The 20,409-nt window shown below is 44.2% G+C and overlaps 1 pseudogene; it reads left to right on the top strand.

Annotated features, from left to right (window-relative positions):
- The first annotated feature begins 3,199 nt into the window (after positions 1 to 3,199).
- LOC123083608 (disease resistance protein RGA4-like) lies at positions 3,200 to 6,448 on the top strand (annotated as a pseudogene).
- The last annotated feature ends 13,961 nt before the right edge of the window (positions 6,449 to 20,409 follow it).

Here is a 20,409-nt window from a genome sequence, read left to right as displayed (position 1 = left end):
GCTGATTTCCCCAAATCATGCACGTAGCTATTTTAGTATCGGTTAGGCAACCCCCTTTGTAAAAAGTATATATGTATGTCACCTTTTGTGTGAGTGAAATGACCATCAGCATTGTACTGGACCATATGCCCTTTGTACTAAATTTGATGTTTTCTACTGAACCGTATTTAACTTCGTAATGCATTTTGATTCTTTGTACAGGATTAATGCTTCCCTGAGAAACAACATGCGCTGATCATTGCCTTAGACAGTCACGATGCACCAAGGCGCTTCCTACTGGATTACTATTAACAAGTGTTGGCTTCCCCATGTGTCTGTGAAATCCTAATGCTGGATCAATGGTCTTAGTGTTTTCTTATGTATCTATTTGCCGCCACTCTACCTCTTTCTCTTTCTGTACCACCTTCATTGTAGTTATAGATGCAACGTTTGGTCGCTTGATGGCTTTATTACCAAGTTGTCAGACATAAGGTTGGACTGCTTTGAGTTTTAATTATGATGAAAATGCCCATTGGATTGTTGCATCCTCGTGTTATTCTTACACCTTAGTTCTGATAGCTTTATTACCAAGTTGGATATGACCGTACCCGGATACGTCTGCACCCGGCACGGGTGTGGGGGTGCGGCAAGCCGCACTTTCCATCTAGTTTATAACATGTTGCCTAAATAGATGATACCTGGTTAGTGCTAGTGCTTAATATAATGTAATTCATGTGATCCAGTGCAATATTGTTTTCTATCCATATGATCTGTGAAAAGGATCGGGTTCCACTATCAACTATCAAGTGATAATGGAAGAGAGAAAAAATACACAAGCATCCTGAATCGCTGCGACAAAAGGCTAAGAACAACCAAATGGCACAGAGCTCTCGAGCAGCTAAGGGCCAGTTCTTTTGAGGCTTCTGGAGCTTATTGTGAAAATAAGTCAGAAGCCCAAAGAACCTGTTTTAGGCTTGGGGCTTAACTTATTTCCACCCCCTCTCCCTTACAATGAGAAAAAGCTGTGGGAAGGGGTGCTTCCCACAGAAGCCCGCTTAAAATAAAAGGGTAGATCTCTTTGCCACTTAAGTTCATGCATATTACAATGAAACTGCCACCGAGCAAGTCCCCACTCACCCCCAACTAGCCCGTACGTGGGGAACATTCACGCATCCCTCCCGCGCCATACACTCTCCCGCGACTGAAGCTAGGGTTCGTTCAAGGCAGCCGCCGCTGCCGCTCCCGGCCTTCCCCCCTCCAGTGACGCAGCAGCTCCCCGCCCTTCCCTCCGGCACCGCCGCTCCCCACCCTTCCTTCTGATGCCTCCGCTCCCCTCCCTTCCCTCTGGTGCCTCCGCTCCACACCATTCTGTCAATCGCCCCCACAGAGCGTTTTGATTTTCGGTTTGATATTTTTTTGCCGCAGGTCGAGATGGCTGGATTTCGTCCATTTTCAAAAATTTCAGCTGAAATTTGAGTGAAATTTGAAGCAAATTTGCCAAATTTGACCAATTTCGACTGAAAGATACATTTCGCCCCATGCCGAGATGGCCGAAATTCGGCCGAAATCCGATTTTTCGGCTGAAATTCAAAACACAACCCCTCACCCGCCATGGACAGCCTCAGCTAGCGCCATCCATCATGATGCTCCTCCCGCCCTATGCCGCCGGCTGCCACCTGTCATCTCGTCCCAGTTCGCTGCCTCCCAGACCGAGCTACCCCAGGCCAAGCTCCGGCGGTGTTTTGACCTCGACTCTGGCCATCTAGCTCGTATGTATGAACATTTTTTATTGAGACTGAACATCGACGACATACATCATTCTTTATTGAGACTGGAATTTTTTAGTGTGTGCGCTTGTGTATGTTATGTGAGACAATGAGCATATTTGATAGATAATAATTGAGACTGAACATATTTGATAGTTGTAGACAGTGAGCATTTCGTATGAGGTGCTTTGGGCAGATTGTGCAAGTAGACTAGATGGTTTATATGTAGCCATGATTGGCATTGATTTGGTTAGCGCTCTAGGGTGTACGCTGTTATCCACGTACTTTGCCCCCCCCCCCCCCCCCTCTTGCTCATCCTCCACCAATCCTCTTATATCTGACAGCGCGTGATTTTCATCTTGCAAATGTAGAAATTTGTCAAAATGTAACTATTTGTGTAGATCGGGTGTCAAAGGCTTATGAGTCCATTAGTCTACTGAACGATAGCATCACCTGTTTCGAGTCAATGCAAATGCAAAGTTGATCCTCACTGCGTGCTACATTGTCAAGTTGAAGCAAACTACTAATGTGCACGGCCAGCGATTAGATCGACGAGGCTGATAACCCAGAGATCAAGGCGTCAAAGGTCCAGAGTTGATTAGTGCGTCTAATGTAACATTTTCTTTGTCAAATTGGCAGCAACGGAGTGCCCATCGACAGCAGGCCAAACTGCAATGTTAAACTAATACAGGTACTCCTTACGGGAGATGAGTTTAAAAACATATGAGCATGTGGGGCAGCTTTGGATCGAGATTGAGGATGCTTGCAGTGCTTTAGTAGTAGATTAGTTACCTCTAAGATGCCTTCGACTATTTATATTTTCCTCACCTCCCAAGGTTGCATCTCAGCTTTGGCTAATTGGATGGCTGCTGGCGGTTTACTCCGGCATCAAGGAGAAGGAAAAGCATTATGCAGTGATTTTCTAGCATTCTGCGGTTTACTACTGTGCTTTGGATTCCTTCCTCAGAGGTTGAGTTAAAGTATGATATATTTATCTTATATTTATCCACATGGTTAGATGTTTATTCTATTTTGTGTCATTTTCTAGCATTTTTATTGTTTTTGCTAGCTACATGCACATTTAATATATCAATAAATAATGGTACGTACAACCATTTCATATCACTTTTTTTTTACTTTGATTAACTTAGTATTTTGGTACTCACTCCGATCCATATTAATTGATGCAAAGTTGTATCGGAGTAAGTAGTACACTACTTTGGAGCAACCATGTGAACAAGATATTTTGTTCACGGGTTAGCCTCCGAACGGGTCGAGGTAGCTGAGCTCTACTTCATCCAGCCGGCCATGGTTGTTGTCTTCCTCACCGGTCGGTAAAAACCCCATGATGTGATCTTGCAACCCCCACCCCCAGCCCCCCACCCACCCCGGAGAGAGAGAGAGAGAGAGAGAGAGAGAGAGAGAGAGAGAGAGAGAGAGAGAGAGAGAGAGAGATGGAGGCTGTGGCCGCGGCCGCGGCCACCTCATTCGTGGAGTGGATGGTGCCGAAGCTCTTTGATTTCTTACATGCAAATCATGAGCTTCGGAAGAACCTAAAGAATGACATCATCTACATCAAGCATGAGTTTGCTATGATTTCTGCTGTCATCAAGGATGATGATAGCCGTGGTGGCTGCCGCAGCAGCAGTGAACAAGTGCATACGGAGTGGATCAATATTGTGCGTGAATTGGCGCACGCCATAGAAGACTGCATCGACCGCTTCATGCACAGTGTGACCATGGCTGACTCGGAAAAAGGGAGGCTCAGCCGGGCTCTCCACCGGGTGAAGATGGCGAAGACCCGCGGCAAGTTTGCTGCGGAGATCCGGACGCTGAAGAATAGATCAGAAGATGCTTCCAAGCTGAGAGAAAAATACTGCAACAACAGCAGCAGCAGTTCCTCACCAAGGTGGTCGTTGTCGTCTGAGCAGACAGACGCGCCGACAGCGGTTCAGGATGATGACGATGACATCCATTCATCAGCTTCCATCGCCGTTCCTGTGGGTATCGACGGTCCCCGTGGCGAGCTTATGGATCTGATCCAGCAGGAGCAGCAGCTTAAGGTGATTACCATTGTGGGTTTCCATGGCATGGGCAAGACTCCTTGCCAATCATCTGTACAACTCCAAGGCAATTGAGAGCCAATATGAAGTACGGGCTTGGGTCCAAGGGGGGAGGAGGACAGCAGCGGATGTTCTCAAGGAGATACTCAAGCAGCTTGGCCACCTTCCCCTGCCAACCAATGGCAGTCTCACTCTCACCTTGCTTCACGCGAGCATCAGAGAGTGCATTGGCAACAAGAGGTAACTCATTCATTCAGTTTCCCATCTCTTTTTCTCGATCTGCTAGCTTTATCTATCGATGTAATCCTTGCCTGGTTAGTTTGTAATGTTTATTTTGGTACCTAGGTTCTTTATTGTAATTGATGACCTGCGGACAACAGCATATTGGCACAACATGAAAGCAGCCTTTGTCGGTTTAAATGGCAGATTTCTGGTGACGACGGTCATTCAGCCCGTAGCAAATATCTGTCGCAGCTCATCTGTTAATGATCATGTATACACAATGGCAACTCTTACCGACCAAGACTCAAGAATATTGTTCTTCAAGGAAGCTTTCCAAGACGATGAACAGCCGCAGCATGTGGATGACCTCGGCTATGCAGCGCTCAAGAAATGTGATGGTCTTCCCCTTGCTCTTGTTACCACCGCCAGGTTCTTGAAAAGCGCAGGTAATCCAACACCCATGATATGGGCAAAACTATGCGCCAACCTGGGTACACATATGGAGAGTGATGATCTATTTGCAAGAATGAGGCGTGTGCTTGTCCAGAGCTACACCAGCCTTGATAGCCAGGTTGCCAGGACATTCTTGCTCTATTTGAGTACCTACCCAAGTGGTCGTCCTATCAAGAAATCGAGCTTGTTAAGGAGATGGTTAGCAGAAGGCTTGTCCCCAGGAGACAATACATATAGTGATGTTGATGCCGCCATTAGCAATTTCAATAAGCTTGTTGATTGGAGCATCATCCAGCCAATGGAAGCCAGCGGTAACAGCACAGAGGTGAAGACATGTCATACCCATGGCATGATGCTGGAGTTCGTCCTGCGCAAGTCCATGTCCGACAACTTCGTTACCGTGTTGTATGATGGGCAGTCTACCTCTCGCCTACCCAATAATATCCGCCGGCTTGCTCTGCATCATGCAAGGCCAAGAGAAGTGCCAGGTTTAACTCTTGTTCGGTCACTGACAATCTTGGGAGAGGCGCACCCATCTGTCCTGGACTTCTCCAAGTATGAACTGCTGCGAGTTTTGGATCTGGAAAAGTGCGTTGTACCCTTGGAGGATGGCCATCTCAAGTTGATATGCAGAAAACTGTTGCTGCTGAGGTACCTATGCCTCGGGGCTGCAGTTATTGCCACGGTGCTTCCGAAGGAGATCAGGAAGCTTCAATTATTGGATACACTGGATGTAAGTAAAACAAAGATAGAGATTCTGCCAACGCAAGTCATGGAGCTGCCACGTCTTGTTCATCTCTTTGGGAAGTTCAAGCTCAAGAAAGATGTAGGAGACTGGAGAATGAGTAAGCTACAGAGTTGGTTGTTAGAGAATAGCAAATTGGAAACACTGGCAGGATTTGTTGTGGACAACAGCAAGAGCCAAGATTTTGCACAGCTCATGGATAATATGAAGGCTTTGACAAAGGTGAAAATATGGTGCGAGGCTACCGCCGACACCAGCAGCTCAAGTCATCTCTCAAAGGCCATCAAGGGGATCATTGAGAGAAGCACCCTGTTCATAGGGACCCCTTCACTATCACTCAATTTTGAAGGTGAGTTGACCCAAGACATGCTGAATTTCTCTCTGGAGAAAGGAAAACATTCATGCTCCCTCAAGCTGCAAGGAAGCAAGATATGCAGCCTGCCCCCCTTTGTTGCCTTGCTGGGTCGTCTCACTAAGCTAGGTCTTTCATCCCCTCAGCTGAGCCTGAGCCAAGACTTCCTTGCTGCCCTGAGCAAAGTGCCCGGCCTGGCGTACCTGAAGCTGGTTGCAACTAGACTGGACAAGCTTGTCATCATAAAAGGTATGCTGAAGAGCCTGGGACGCCTATCCATTGTGGTCGACTCCACCATGGATCAGCTGGAAATCAAAGAGGGAGCTCTACCATGCCTCAAGTCACTGCAGCTGCTATGCAAAGATCTGTCTGGCTCTATTTCCGGCACGTCAGCGGTCCAGTCCCTTGGACATCTTAAGGAGATTGTTCTCCATCGTGAAGTGGGAGACGAAACAAAAAATGAGTGGGAAGAAGCAGCAAAGAACCTCCCAAGTCCACGTCCCAAGATCTTGTTTCTGTAGACACCATCAACACATCCAGGTAATGAATTGTGCTATACTTGCCTTGCATTGAGCTTCCTCCTCACCTCTCCACAGTTCACATCCTGGTAATGACACTTCTTCTATTGTGCAGGCAGTACAGGCCGCGACTTGCTAATGGCAAAGCCATCTCGCATGCTGCTTATTGGTTGATGGCCATTCATCAAGATGATCAAGTGCGTTGAATAATTTAGTCTCTTTGCTCTCATGTCGATTTGGTGGCTTCCCCGCCATTGGTACTTTTATGTTGTGTCACCACTAGGATTTATTTATTTGTGACAGATCGAAGTTAATGACATGTTAAGCCGAGCAAACGATTTTGTTTCCAAGAAATACGGTGACTTCCTGCTGTAATAATAAGTTTACTCTGTTTGTTGTTGGACATGTATTTGGTTATTTCGGTCCTAGTCAACTTAATTGGCTTCTACGGAGTATTATTTCTCACAAATTTAGCACTAGAATAAATATCCTAGTACTTGTTTGGGATAAATTCTGGAATCTTAATTTACTTGATGTGCAGTGCTTCCTGTGCTCTGTTTTCTTAAGCGAGGTGAAGTTTGCACGCTGATGGTCTAGATATGTAGCTGAGCTGTGAGGCTTACCTAGAAGAGGGGACCCCTTGACGATGATGCCGATAATTCTGAAGTCTGAACATTTGGCTGTAGTTAGCTTCCTCTGCTTTCGCTCTGTTTTTTGGACTCTGAACATTTGGCTGTAGTTAGCTTGAGGTTTGAGGCCTTCTCCTTCAGACCATCAATGGTGGACGGAGATGCTGCCTGCCCCCTCACTTTTTTGCTGATTGGTTGACAATCACACACCAACCCAATGGGTTCAATCTTTTAATGGAATGATCTGCGTAGTTGGTTTCTAAAATTTACTAGAGAGGTTGGAAATTTGATGGCTGTCATTGCTGCTGCTTTAGTTTAGATCAAGCTGCGGAGTGTCTCCACACACTTATAGCTCAGGGACGGAACCTCAAGATATTGACATTTTTACTGTTGGTTTCTGAAGAAAAACGCTTGGCTCCTGCGGTCAGATCTTCATCGAGCGACTGCATACTTACTGCTCAGGAGACGAATACTGGGATGAAGGCTGAAGCAGCCACAGCCAGCCTATGTATGTATGTAATCGGCACCGATGGTGGCGCAGACCGGATGACCACCAAGGTTACTCTGCTTCCTGTGGTTTAGTTTTATCTCATAGTACATGCCAATATCTAGCTTATCCAGTAACTCGGTCAAAAATTTGATAACCTCAAAATCTGCTTCTATTGGCTCGTATACTCCAGCAATGTCAAAGTCACATTGGTAGAATTCTTGGTACCTTCCCTTCGACGGGTTATCCCTCCTGTACAATTTTGCGATCTGGCACCTCCTCAATGCACTTATGTTGTTCATGCATGGCAAGATATGTGGCAAATGGGAGAGTCAGATCGTACTGCAGAGAACAAAGCACCCTGCAGGTTACTTGATGATCAGACTTCAAAGTTCAAACATCGAGGAATGTATATAATAATGCAATAAAGGATTGGCTGGGTTGCTGAATGCTGCAAACACTAACAATTGCACAATTAACCTTGTCCGGATAACAATTTATATACAGAACCAGCACATCTTAAATCAAACAGAAATAGAGAGAATTCCTTGGAAATCAAACCCTTCCGCAAACATTAATTAATTATAGAAGGACACTAAAACTGTTTGTACCTGATCAGCAAGGCCGTATAGCAACTTAGAGACTTCACGAGATTTGCCCATAAGGTTTTCGAGAAATACTGCAGGCTCGGTTGATCTGCCCCAAAGTCACATGTTCCCTAGCAGGACAGGGGTAAGGATAAACATTCAGACAGAGAGAGAATTGACTGTTGCTATTTATTCAAGATGATGCTTCTGAAATCTATCTACTCAACATAAGAAACAAACACCGCCGTGTGCAATATAATGGTTGATTAATTCATGCCTCAGGAGTTGGGAGCTTTAGCAATCTGCTCTCCATGGCTTCCTTCACTGCTCTCCACAAGGGCTCCAGTTTAGGACACTTGGGATGAAAGAACAACCATAGCTTGGTTTCCCAATCTTGCGCCCGTGCGACGCTCTCGAATGCGCAACCACACGAGGCCCCCTCGCCTGACGGGAGCCTTGAGCCAGCACATTCGGGTGGAGGCGCCTCCGGCAGCAAAGATTGGAGGACCCGGTTAGGAGCCTCCTGCGGTCGGCGAGAGCGTCGGGCGAGACGCAGCGCACCGCAACAGCGGACGCGGGAGAGTGGGGCCGCGGAGAGTGCGTCGGCGTCGGCGGCGGCGGCGGCGGGGGAGTCGCCATGGGATGGGATGGGAGTTCCGATGGGGACCAGTCGCCTAAAGTGCGTGGCACTGCGCTAGGCCCACCAGCGCCTAACTGCTTTTGTACTAGTATAACAAAAGAGTTATCATACCAACGAACGAGATACATTCTTGTATTTTAAAAACAATGTCCTCGTACGCCCAAAAACATTTCCGTGAACATAAAAACTGTATGTGTAATTTAATAAAAGTTATCCATGATTTCCAAAATATATAACATGTTCCCTAGCAGGACAGAGAATTGACTCTTGCTATTTATTCAAGATGATGTTTCTGAAATCAACCTACTCAACATAAGAAACAACACAGCCGTGTGCAATGGGAGCTTCCTTCACTGCTCTCCATGGCTTCCTTCACTTTCTTCACAAGGACTCCAATTTAGGACACTTGGGATCAAACAGCAACCATAGCTTGGTTTCCCAATCTTGCGCCGGTGCGGACGCTCTCGAATGCGCAACCACACGAGGTGTTGGAAATATGAGCAATTTACCGAATGATTTTATTAACAGAAATACTAGATAAAGCATGACTAGTGTAGCAGTGATAAAACAAGCCATGCGATTTGACAAAGAGAAGGTAAACAACATCTTCATATATGAACCGTAACTAAAAATATCTTGAGCAGACAGTATAGCAAGTTGCATATATGAAATAGAGTCTAACATATCTAGGGCAAATACTAGAACAAGGAACTGTAGCAGAACCTCTATAGAAAGGGGACGAACACGTACGGGGCAGCAGCAGCAGAAGCACTTGACTTGGGGTCGGTGTCCTCGCCAGCCATGTCTTCGAGGAGGTCGTGGACGTCCGAGAAGAAGCCGTCGTCGGGGAAGTAGTCGTCGGAGTCCGGGGCGTCCGTGACGAAGAAGTCAGTAGTCACGCGAAGCACTCCCCAAAAACCTTATCACCCTTCTCCCGTACAGGACTCAAAAGGTGCAGTTTCGGAGGCCTACTGTCCCGACTCGCGGTGCACGCCGCAAGCCAGGATGAGGAAGACAGCAGCAACGCAGAGATTGGAACCGGTGGCGAGAGAAAGGAGAAGTTCTGGTGCGTCTCTCTGAGAGGAGCGACCTCCCTTTTATAGGTGCAAGAGAAGGAGGCGAGAGGGCAGCGACGGGAGGCGAAACGAAGAGAGGGAGACGAAGTGAACGGACTTCAGCCGAAGAGGCACCACGTCCGGATTCAGTGTCCACTACGAAAAACGTTTCAGCTCCCGTGTGACCTTTCGTATACCCGTCGTGCGTGGCAAAAATTTAGACATCGGCTCGGCTCATTCCCGCAACCCGTGGCGTGGCGCGGCGCGACGAGGCGGGCGGCGGAGGAGGAGCGCGCGTGGATGTCCCTCTTGTTCTCATGCTCATACATGTGGGGAAAGAACCTTCCTTATAAAGAGGTTCAACTCCCTCTAAACTAGCAATGTGAGACTAAACTTTAGTTCCACCTCTTGCCTTGCACGAATGGGCTGCGTGAGCCTCTAGGATTTATTAGGAATTTCTGAAACTGCTATTGGGCTGGCCCATAATAGACAAAATTCCAGCAAGCCCCCACCAGATCCCGGAGGCACACAGAATTTGCCTTTGGTTCTAAAACACTGTTTTATACACGGGTACTACAGTGGAGACTGTTAAGTTGAACTTCCACCTAGAACTCTATGCTACACTAGTAAGCAACTTGAACAGTGGACTGGGCCTTGAACTGCATGTTTTCTGCGAATCTAGCTTCACATAAAGCCTTGACCGGTACGTGGCTACCGTGGGTCTTCCCCGCGGGTGGAGCTTATGCGTCATACTCCGAGACCTTTCATGAGTTTACTAGAGAGAACCCTACTCTCATAGATTGCGACGTTTAACAATCAGACTCATATAGGTGCATTCTTCAAAAGATGTTCTGCAGGACAACATCTCTTCTTCAAAGAGCCACTTAGAACACATTGAGATATACATCAACCTACCATGCAGATTAGGAGAGTACTGCATCTTCATTGAGTGGTATTTTAAATAGTAAGGGTACTCTCCTCCCAGTTGACCAACAACTTGTCTTCCACATCTAATTCACAGGATCTCCGATCACAAAGAATAGGTTACCACTGTGAACAACTCATATTGTGGGTCTCATACCCATCTCCCTCGATGCATTATCTATCACATTACGTGATAGACCCTTAGTGAAAGGATCTGCCAGATTTTTAGACGTTTGGATATAATCCAATGCAATAACTCCGGAGTTTTTCATTTTTCTGACAGACTTTAACCTTCTCTGAACGTGTCTTGATGACTTCATGTTATCCTTTGAGCTGCTCATTTTAGTGATCACAGTTTGATTGTCACAGTTCATAAGGATACCCGGTACAGGTTTCTCAACTACCGGCAAGTCATTCAAGAGCCGACGAAGCCAATCTGCTTCGATCGTAGTTGTATCTAGTGCTGTGAGTTCTGCTTCCGTTGTTGACCTCGTTAAGATGGTCTGCTTGCAAGACTTCCAAGAAACAGGCCACCTCCATGAGTGAATACATATCCGCTCGTGGCCTTTATCTTATCAGCATCTGAGATCCAGTTTGAGTCACTATACCCTTCAAGCACCTTTGGGTGCCCGGTGTAGTGAATTCCATAATTCGCAGTGCCTTTCAAATAATGCAAAACTCTCTCTAGAGCTTTTCCAATGCACATCTCCTGGTTTTGAGACAAACCGGCTCAGTTTGCTAACAGCAAAAGAGATGCCAGGTCTTGTAGCACTGGCTAAGAACATAAGCGAGCCAATAATTTGAGAATATTTCAATTGGTCTCTAACAATTCTTCGATTCTTTCGAAGCAACACACTAGCATCATATGGTGTTGTAGAGGGCTTGCAGTCACTGTAGCCAAAGCGACTCAAGATCTTTTCCACATAGTGAGATTGAAGCAATGTAATCCCACCATCATCGTCTCTCAACAACTTGATGTTCAGAATAACATCAGCCACTCCTAAATCCTTCATCTCAAAATAGCAAGATAGGAAATCATTGACCTCCTTAATAACATTCAGATTTGTTCCGAAAATCAGTATGTCATCAACATACAAGCAAAGCATAACTCCCTCGCCCCCACCATGGCGATAGTACACACATTTGTCAGCTTCGTTCACAAGAAAGCCTGCAGCTGTTAAAGTTCTTTCGAACTTCTCATGCCACTGTTTGGTTGCTTGCTTGAGTCCATACAAAGACTTCAGCAACTTGCACACTTTCCCTTCCTGACCATCTATTACAAGCCCATCTGGTTGTTCCATATAAATTTCCTCATCCAACTCTTCATTTAGGAAAGCAGTCTTAACATCCAATTGATGAACGAGAAGACCATGTGAGGCAGCTAGTGAAAGTAGAACTCGAATAGTGGTCAGTTGAGCCACAGGTGAGTAAGTATCAAAGAAGTCTTCACCTTCCTTTTGGGTATAACACTTAGCCACGAGCCGAGCCTTGTACTTTTCGATAGTACCATCAGGCCTAAGCTTCTTCTTGAATACCCATTTGCATCCTATAGGTTTGCACCCATAAGGACGATCAGTTATCTCCCAAGTTTCATTTGCCAAGATGGAATCCATCTCGCTACGAACCGCTTCCTTCCAGTAGTCAGCATCTTCTGATGCATAGGCCTCCGAAATAGAACTGGGAGTATCATCTATGAGATACACAAGAAAATCATCACCAAAGGACTTTGTTGTCCTCTGTCTCTTGCTCCTAATAGGAACTTCATTGTTCACCTCCACATGACTTTCAAAATGTTCCATCGAAATGGCAGGTTCGGTAATTGTAACTGGTTCCTGATTCGATGAATTAGGCATCTCCTGATTAGATGAGGTAACCATATCCTTCATGTGAAAGATATCTTCAAAGAAAGTCGCATTATTCGACTCCATGATCGTACCGACATGCATGTCAGGTACCTCAGATTTTACAACCAAGAATCTATAGCCAATGCTACGAAAAGCATATCCCAGGAAAACACAATCCACAATCTTTGGTCCAAGCTTCCGCTTCTTTGGAATTGGAACATTGAGTTTCGCCAAACAACCCCATGTTCGCAGATAAGAGAGTTTTAACCTTTTCTTCTCCCATTCCTCGAATGGAGTTATCTCTTTGTTCTTTGTGGGGACTCGATTTAGGACATGACATGCTATCAATATCGCCTCCCCCCACCATACCTTGGAGAGACCCGATGTGTCTAACATGGCGTTAACCAAATCAGTTAGAGTACAGTTCTTTCTTTCGGCCACCCCATTTGACTGAGGTGAGTAGGGAGGCATCCTCTCATGGATTATACCATGTTCCGCATAAAAAGCATCAAATTCATTGGAAAAATACTCTCCACCACGGTTGGACCTAAGCCTCTTGATTTTTCAATCAAGTTGGTTTTCCACTTCAGCTTTATAGACCTTGAAAAAGTTCAAAGCCTCGTCCTTAGATTTCAGAAGATACACACGGCAATATCTAGTGGAGTCGTCAATTAACGTCATGAAATATTTCTTTCCACCTTTTGTCAAAACACCATTCATTTCACATAGATCTGAATGTATAAGTTCTAGTGGTGCAAGATTTCTCGTCTCCGCAGTCACGTGAGACTTACGAGGTTGCTTAGCTTGCACACACATTTGACACTTAGATCCCCTGATAGTGGTGAAACTAGGGATTAAGTTCAACTTCGCTAGTCGTGACATGCAACCAAAATTAACATGACAAAGACGTGAATGCCACACATTTGATTCACTATTGTTGCAAATATGATTAACAACTTTATTGCAAACGTCTGGTAAGGATAAACGAAACAGGCCTCCTGACTCATAGCCTTTACCAACAAAGGTTCCATACTTGGATATTACAAATTTATTCGACTCAAAGACAAGCTTATAGCCATCTCTACACAGAAGAGATCCGCTAACAAGATTTTTATTGAGGGAGGGGACATAATGCACGTTCTTCAGTCGCACGATCTTCCCCGAAGTAAACTTCAGATCGACCGTGCCAACACCACGAACAGAAGCACTTGAACCGTTGCCCATCAGCACGGTTGAAGTCCCTACGGTCTGATAAGACGAAAACATGGAAATATCACCGCATACATGCACATTAGCGCTTGTGTCAATCAACCAATCAGGACAATGACATACTGAAAGAATAGTGAGAAATATACCATACCCAACATCCTTCATGTCAGTGTCTCCAATGACAACATTAGCGGTCTTGCCGCCTTTCCCAGGATGACGCTTGTCATAGCGATTAGGGCAACTAGGAGCCCAATGATCAGGATCCCCACACACATGACAAACACCTTTCTTCTTGCCATTCTTCTTCTTGAAGTTCGTGTGCTGCACAGCCTTGTTCTTCCCATCAAACTTTGCTTTACCATCAAAATTGCCCTTGTTCTTGAACTTGTGGGGATGGAAGTTCTTCTTCTGTACCAGATTGGCACTAGAACCTCCCTCAATACCTCGAGCACGGTTGTCCTTTGCTCTCGCATTTTCTTCCACATCAAGAGTACCAATGAGATCCGGAATGAAAAACTCCTGCCTCTTATGCTTCAGTGAGGTAGCAAAGTTCCTCCACGTGGGAGGAAGCTTAGTTATGATGCCTCCGGCAATGAACTTGTCCGGTGGGATACAATTGAAGTGCTCAAGTTCTCTAGCAAATGACTGTAGCTCATGAGCTTGCTCAATCATGGAGCGCTCTTCGGTCATCCTGTAGTCATAGAATTGCTCCATGATGTACAGCTCAGTGCCAACATCCGAGACCCCAAACATGGCCTCAAGTGCATCCCCACATATCTTTTCCATTATCAATTGACGCATAAGCATCAACTATGTTCTCACCAAGAACACTCAAGAGAGCAGCCTTAAACAAGGTATCCATTTTCTGAAAAGCTTGTGCATGTTGGGCATCTTGCTCTCCTTCAGGTTTGCCAAGAGTGGTGTCATAGCAGCTCATGGTCTGAAACCATAAGACTGCTCTCACGCGCCACCTCTTGTAGTGGATACCCTCGAACATAGGAGGTCTCATGGAAGCAGCAAAACCACTCGGGGTAAATTGCCTATAATAAGGTTTTTGGATTGTTGGAAATATGAGCAATTTACCGAGTGATTTTATTAACAGAAATACTAGATAAAGCATGACTAGTGTAGCAGTGATAAAACAAGCCATGCGATTTGACAAAGAGAAGGTAAACAACATCTTCATATATGAACCGTAACTAAACATATCTTGAGCAGACAGTATAGCAAGTTGCATATATGAAATAGAGTCTAATATATCTAGGGCAAATACTAGAACAAGGAACTGTAGCAGAACCTCTAATAGAAAGGGGATGAACACGTATGGGGCAGCAGCAGAAGCGCTGGACTTGGGGTCGGTGTTCTCGCCAGCCATGTCGTCGAGGAGGTTGTGGACGTCGGGGAAGAAGCCGTCGTCGGGGAAGTAGTCGTCGGAGTCCGGGGCGTCCGTGACGAAGAAGTCAATAGTCGCGCGAAGCGCTCCCCAAAAACCTTATCACCCTTCTCCCGTACAGGACTCAAAAGGTGCGGTTTCGGAGGCCTACTGTCCCGACTCGCGGTGCACGCCGCAAGCCGGGATGAGGAAGACAGCAGCAGCGCAGAGATTGGAACCGGTGACGAGAGAAAGGAGAAGTTCTGGTGCGTCTCTCTGAGAGGAGCGACCGCCCTTTTATAGGCGCAAGAGAAGGAGGCGAGAGGGCAGCGAAACGAAGAGAGGGAGGAACGTACTTCAGCCGAAGAGGCACCCCGTTCGGATTCAGTGTCCACTACGAAAAATGTTTCAGCTCCCGTGTGACCTTTCGTATACCCGTCGTGCGTGGCAAAAATTTAGACATCAGCTCGGCTCATTCCCGCAACCTGCGGCGCGCCGAGGCGGGCGGCGGAGGAGGAGCGCGCGTGGATGTCCCTCTTGTTCTCATGCTCATACATGTGGGGAAAGAACCTCCCTTATAAAGAGGTCCAACTCCCTCTAAACTAGCAATGTGGGACTAAACTTTAGTTCCACCTCTTGCCTTGCACGAATGGGCTGCGTGGGCCTCTAGGATTTATTAGGAATTTCTGAAACTGCTATTGGCTGGCCCATAATAGACAAAATTCCAGCACGAGGCCCCATCAGTAACCCCTCGCCTCACGGGAGCGTTGAGCCAGCACATTCGGGTGGAGGCGCCTCCGGCAGCAAAGATTGGAGGACCCGGTTAGGAGCCTCCTGCGGTTGGCGTGAGCATCGGGCGAGACGCAGCGCGCGGCCTTGCAGGAGAGCGCGGCAACAGCGGGCTCGGGAGAGCGGGGGCCCGCAGCAGCCGATGGCGGCGTCAGCGGCGGCGGGGGAGTCGCCATGGGATGGGATGGGAGTTCCGATGGAGGCGAGTCGCCTAAAGTGCGTGGCACTGCGCTAGGCCCAGCACCGCCTACTCTTCTTCTTCTTTTACATTTTTTCTTTTCTTTTTCTATATGTATTTTTGAGGGATAAATTACACAAATATCACGTGTTTAAAAAATAAAATATGCATGTGTTTCAAAAGTTATTATTCTCGGATATAAAAATGTGTATGTCTATTTGAAAATTTGTTTGTGTATAACAAAAGAGTTATCATACCATTACCAACGAGATACATTCTTGTATTTTAAAAACAATGTCCTCGTATGCCCAAGAACATTTCCGTGAACATAAAAACTGTATGTGTAATCTAATAAAAGTTCTCCATGATTTCCAAAATGTATATTAACATAACTGTAGGTGTATTATAAAATGCTCATTGTGTATATATAAAATAAAAGGTTGAATGTATATTAACATGATGTTCAGCTTTTATTTTAAAAATGTTCATGGTGTATCTAAAAATTGTTCATTGTGCGTGAAAAAAATATTTATTGTGTATTTCCGAAAATGTTTATCATGTATTGACAAATGCTCACTTGTAATAAATAAATATTCGTTCCCTAATATTAAACTAGAAGAACGCCCATGCGTTGCAACGGGGCCACATTAACTTTAAGAGTTCAATATTACGACATTGGCGACCTTTCTTACCATCAAATCCTCACACACACAGACACACACTCTCCCTCCCTCTTCCTCACTCTCTATCCCCCTCTCCCTCTCTCTCTAACACACACACATATCCATCTTATTGGGTACGGGACCATAATCCATCTATTTCACACATACACGCTAGTGCATAACAATATGGATTATGTGTCTTATATTTGCCACCAGAACTGAGGAAATTAATTTCATGTAAAGATCGGCAAGATCCGGTCACCACGCGACCTGAAGAGCAACAGTGATCTCCACAAGCTGTAGGCCGACGGCGTGCTCCATCCCCTGCGATGGGGTGACCATGGCGGTGGCCACAGCTCCTCATGCTCGCCTCGATCTAGGCGACACACCCTGAGTGTAGGAGGCAGCAACGACCTCGACGAAATCATGGCCTCCATCCCAGAACGCATGAAGGACCTCGTCCCCGTCGCTACTCCTCCCGCCGTAGCCCCACGCGGCAGCGGACCGTGGGTAGGAGGGCAGGCGGCGTCGCCTCGGCTAACGGCAGGGATCAGCGTTGATTTCGGGTAGGTGGCATCGCGAGGACGGCCGCGGCCGCGGGGAAGCACCCCGATCATGCTGCCAGGCCAATCCTTCTCCTCCGATCCCCTATCCCCGAAGATTGCGCCGCCGCCCCGGTCGTGTTGTTTCCATATATTATGCCATTTTTTCCTGTAGCTAAACAAACGCGGGCGAGTGGATGGCAGAGTTTTGGTCCGCCCTCTAAAATTGCTAAACGCACTTTTGGTGAGGATTATTGTTAATAAATGAATTCAATCATGTGGCTCTAAAAAAATGGATTCAATCATGTGACTCTAATTACTTCGGATTGTTATGTGCACACTAAGCGGGGTGCAGTTAGGAAAGAAAATATTTTCTAATTAAAGTGATTGAGTGATTTAAGGTAAGGTTAATTAATTTAGATTTGATTTTTAGTGATTGTTAGTAAAGTATGATGCGTCTTTAAAATCTTTTATTTGTTTCCTTAAAATCTATTATTTGTTTCCTAAAGAAATTTGCAATAATGGGAGGTATCGGTTGATTTGGATAAGTTAGTAAAGTTAGATCCGTGATTGCGTGTACGTTTGGAAAGTGCTGATTTGCAAGGAAAAAGCTGAGGGGTAAATAAACCGGTGAATAAGAAACCAGCATCGGAAAAAATCTATGACAGTTAACCTACGAAAAAAAACCGAACGAAAGTGGTGGGACGAAAATTGACCGGCGGAGACTACCAACTGCTCCATTAGGAGTAGAGATTTTCAACATGAATTAAAAAATTAATCTGTAATTAAAAAAGCTCATATTTTTACTTTAAAATAAGCATTGTGTATTTAAAATGTTCAGCATGTATTTAAAAATACTCATAGTGCATTTGTGAAATGTCCAACATGCATTAATATGTTCATCATATATTTTGAAACATCATGTATTATAAAAATTATGAATTTATCAAAAAGTCATATATTTTATAAGAAAGAAGCAAGTATTATGTATCAAGTACTTTTATAATAAAAAATCATACTTTTTGAAATTTAGAAAAAAAATGTTCAGGGTGAAATAAATGGTCATGTACTTGAAAATTATACTTTAAAAAATGTTTGCATAACTAAAGAATTGTTCATATAACTCTTTACAAAACTTATATTTTATCTCCCAAGAATAAAGAAAAAGGTAAAAATATAAAAGCAGAAGACAAAGTGACGGAGTCCTATACCGGAGGTGGCTAAGCACCAGGGAAACCGGCCTCAACAACTACAAAGGTCCGCTAGGCCCAAGATGAGAAGCAAACCCTAGGAAGCGAACGACCTACGTGGCATCCAGGACAAGAGGGCGGCAATACCCTATATCATAGCCGCCGCCGTGTAAACCTTAGACCTCTCCTGCCTATATGCAGCAAGGATGATTCTGCAACCCGATGAGCATGCTGACCAAGCTGCTTCACCGGGGGAGCATCGTCGGTTCCGATTCGTCCTTGTCTCCAGTTCGCTGGAATCTCCACCGGGTCAACCAGTATGCTTGCCCACCAGGTATATTTCTTTTTTTATAACGAAATGGGTTTTCCCCAGCCCCAACTTTATTAAGACAAGGCAAAAGCAACATCCTCATGCTGTTAAACAGCTCTTGGCGACAACCAAAAGTAGTTGCCATAGAACAGAAACTTAACAGGGTTTAAAAACAAGTATCCCTATAACATTTTCCAACATGTATCCCTATTACATTTTCCAACAAGTATCCCTATTAGATTTTCCAACAAGTATCCCTATATACTTATATGTTTCGGGTGAATTACACAAATATCACCGGTTTTACAAAAAAAAATCGTGCTTTTTAAAAAGTATTCGTGTATATTGAAAATGCCATGTCTATTTTTTTGCATGGATGTTCATGTCTATTTGAAAATTTATTTTTGTATAACAAAATTTTTATCATACCAAAGAGATATATTCTTGTATTTTAAAAACAATGTTCTCGTATAAACAACAAAATCCGTGAATATAGAAGATGTATGTGTAACTGAAAAACAGTTTTCCATGATTTTCATAACAATGTATGTAAAAATGGTCATCATATATTAAAAAATAAATGTGTGTGTGAAAAAAAATATCAATGCGCCTTTTTCAAAATTTCAGCGTGTGCTTAAAAATGTTTCAAGTAATTCATAAATTTTAATCATGTGTTTTATTAAATATTCAAGGTGTATTATAAAATGCTCATCATGTATATATAAATGGTTGACTGTCTATTAAAAAATGTGCAGAATTTATTTTAAAAAATTCATGGTGTATTTACAGATTGTTCATCTTATTATTTTTTTCATTATACATGAAAAACTCATTATTTGTATTCCTGAAAATATTTATCGTTTATTAACAAATGTGCATGTTTAATAAATATATATTCATCTTATAATACTAAATGTTCAATATGAGTTAGAAATTTAATGTGTAAATGTTCATCTTGTAATTTAAAATAAAAATCATGTATTTCAAAAGTGCATCATGTATTTAGAATTACTCATAGTGCATTTCTAAGTTGTCCAACGTGTATTAATATGCGAACCAACATGTGGTTGGATGGTTAGACGGACTGTGGTATCCCCAGCCCGCCAGGATTCAAGTCCTGGTCCTCGCGTTATTCCTGGATTTATTTCAAAATTTTCGATAATGCGCTTTCAGTGGGAGGAGACGTTCCCGTCGACGACGAGGCAGCTACGGTGACTTCGTCAATCTCAAGACGATATGCCGGCACAGTCTCTCAAAGGTGCTCATAGGGATAGGGGATGCGTGTGTCCGTTCATAGGGGTGAGTGTATATATTAATATGTTCATCATATATTTTGAAACATCATGTATAAAATAATATGTATTTGTCAAAAAGTATTATATTTTAGAAGAAAGAAGCAGGTAAAATGTTCAGGTACTTACCCCGCCGAAAAAATGTTCAAGTACTCTTATAAAAAATCATACTATTTGAAATTTAGAAAGAAAAATGTTCACGGTGAAATAAATGTTAATGTACTTTTTTATGGGGTAATGTTCATATCTAAATAATTGTTCATATAACTCTTTGAAAAATATATATTTTACCTCCCGAGATTAAAGAAAAAAAGGTAAAAAAATCAGAAAACAAGAAAAACAATAGAAAAATAGAAAACCAAGAAAGTAATGTAGATAAAAATAGTTAAAATGAGATAGAAGAAGAAAAAAGGAGAGTAAGAAAAGAATATACCATGAGAGTAATACACTACGTCCTGCCTGGTTTGATGATTCATAGTGGAGGGATATCTCGTGCGAAGGGTTACAATGATGTATGAGATTCGTACCGAGAGTTCTCCTATCTGAAGATAGATGATGAATGGGTGTCCTAGACCTCCCTTTATATCGGCAGGGGAGGTCT

Source organism: Triticum aestivum, chromosome 4A (genome assembly GCF_018294505.1).
Source record: "Triticum aestivum cultivar Chinese Spring chromosome 4A, IWGSC CS RefSeq v2.1, whole genome shotgun sequence".
Classification (NCBI taxonomy): Eukaryota; Viridiplantae; Streptophyta; class Magnoliopsida; order Poales; family Poaceae; genus Triticum; species Triticum aestivum.
Note: the sequence above shows the minus strand (reverse complement) of the source record. Positions and strands in the feature narration are given on the sequence as shown.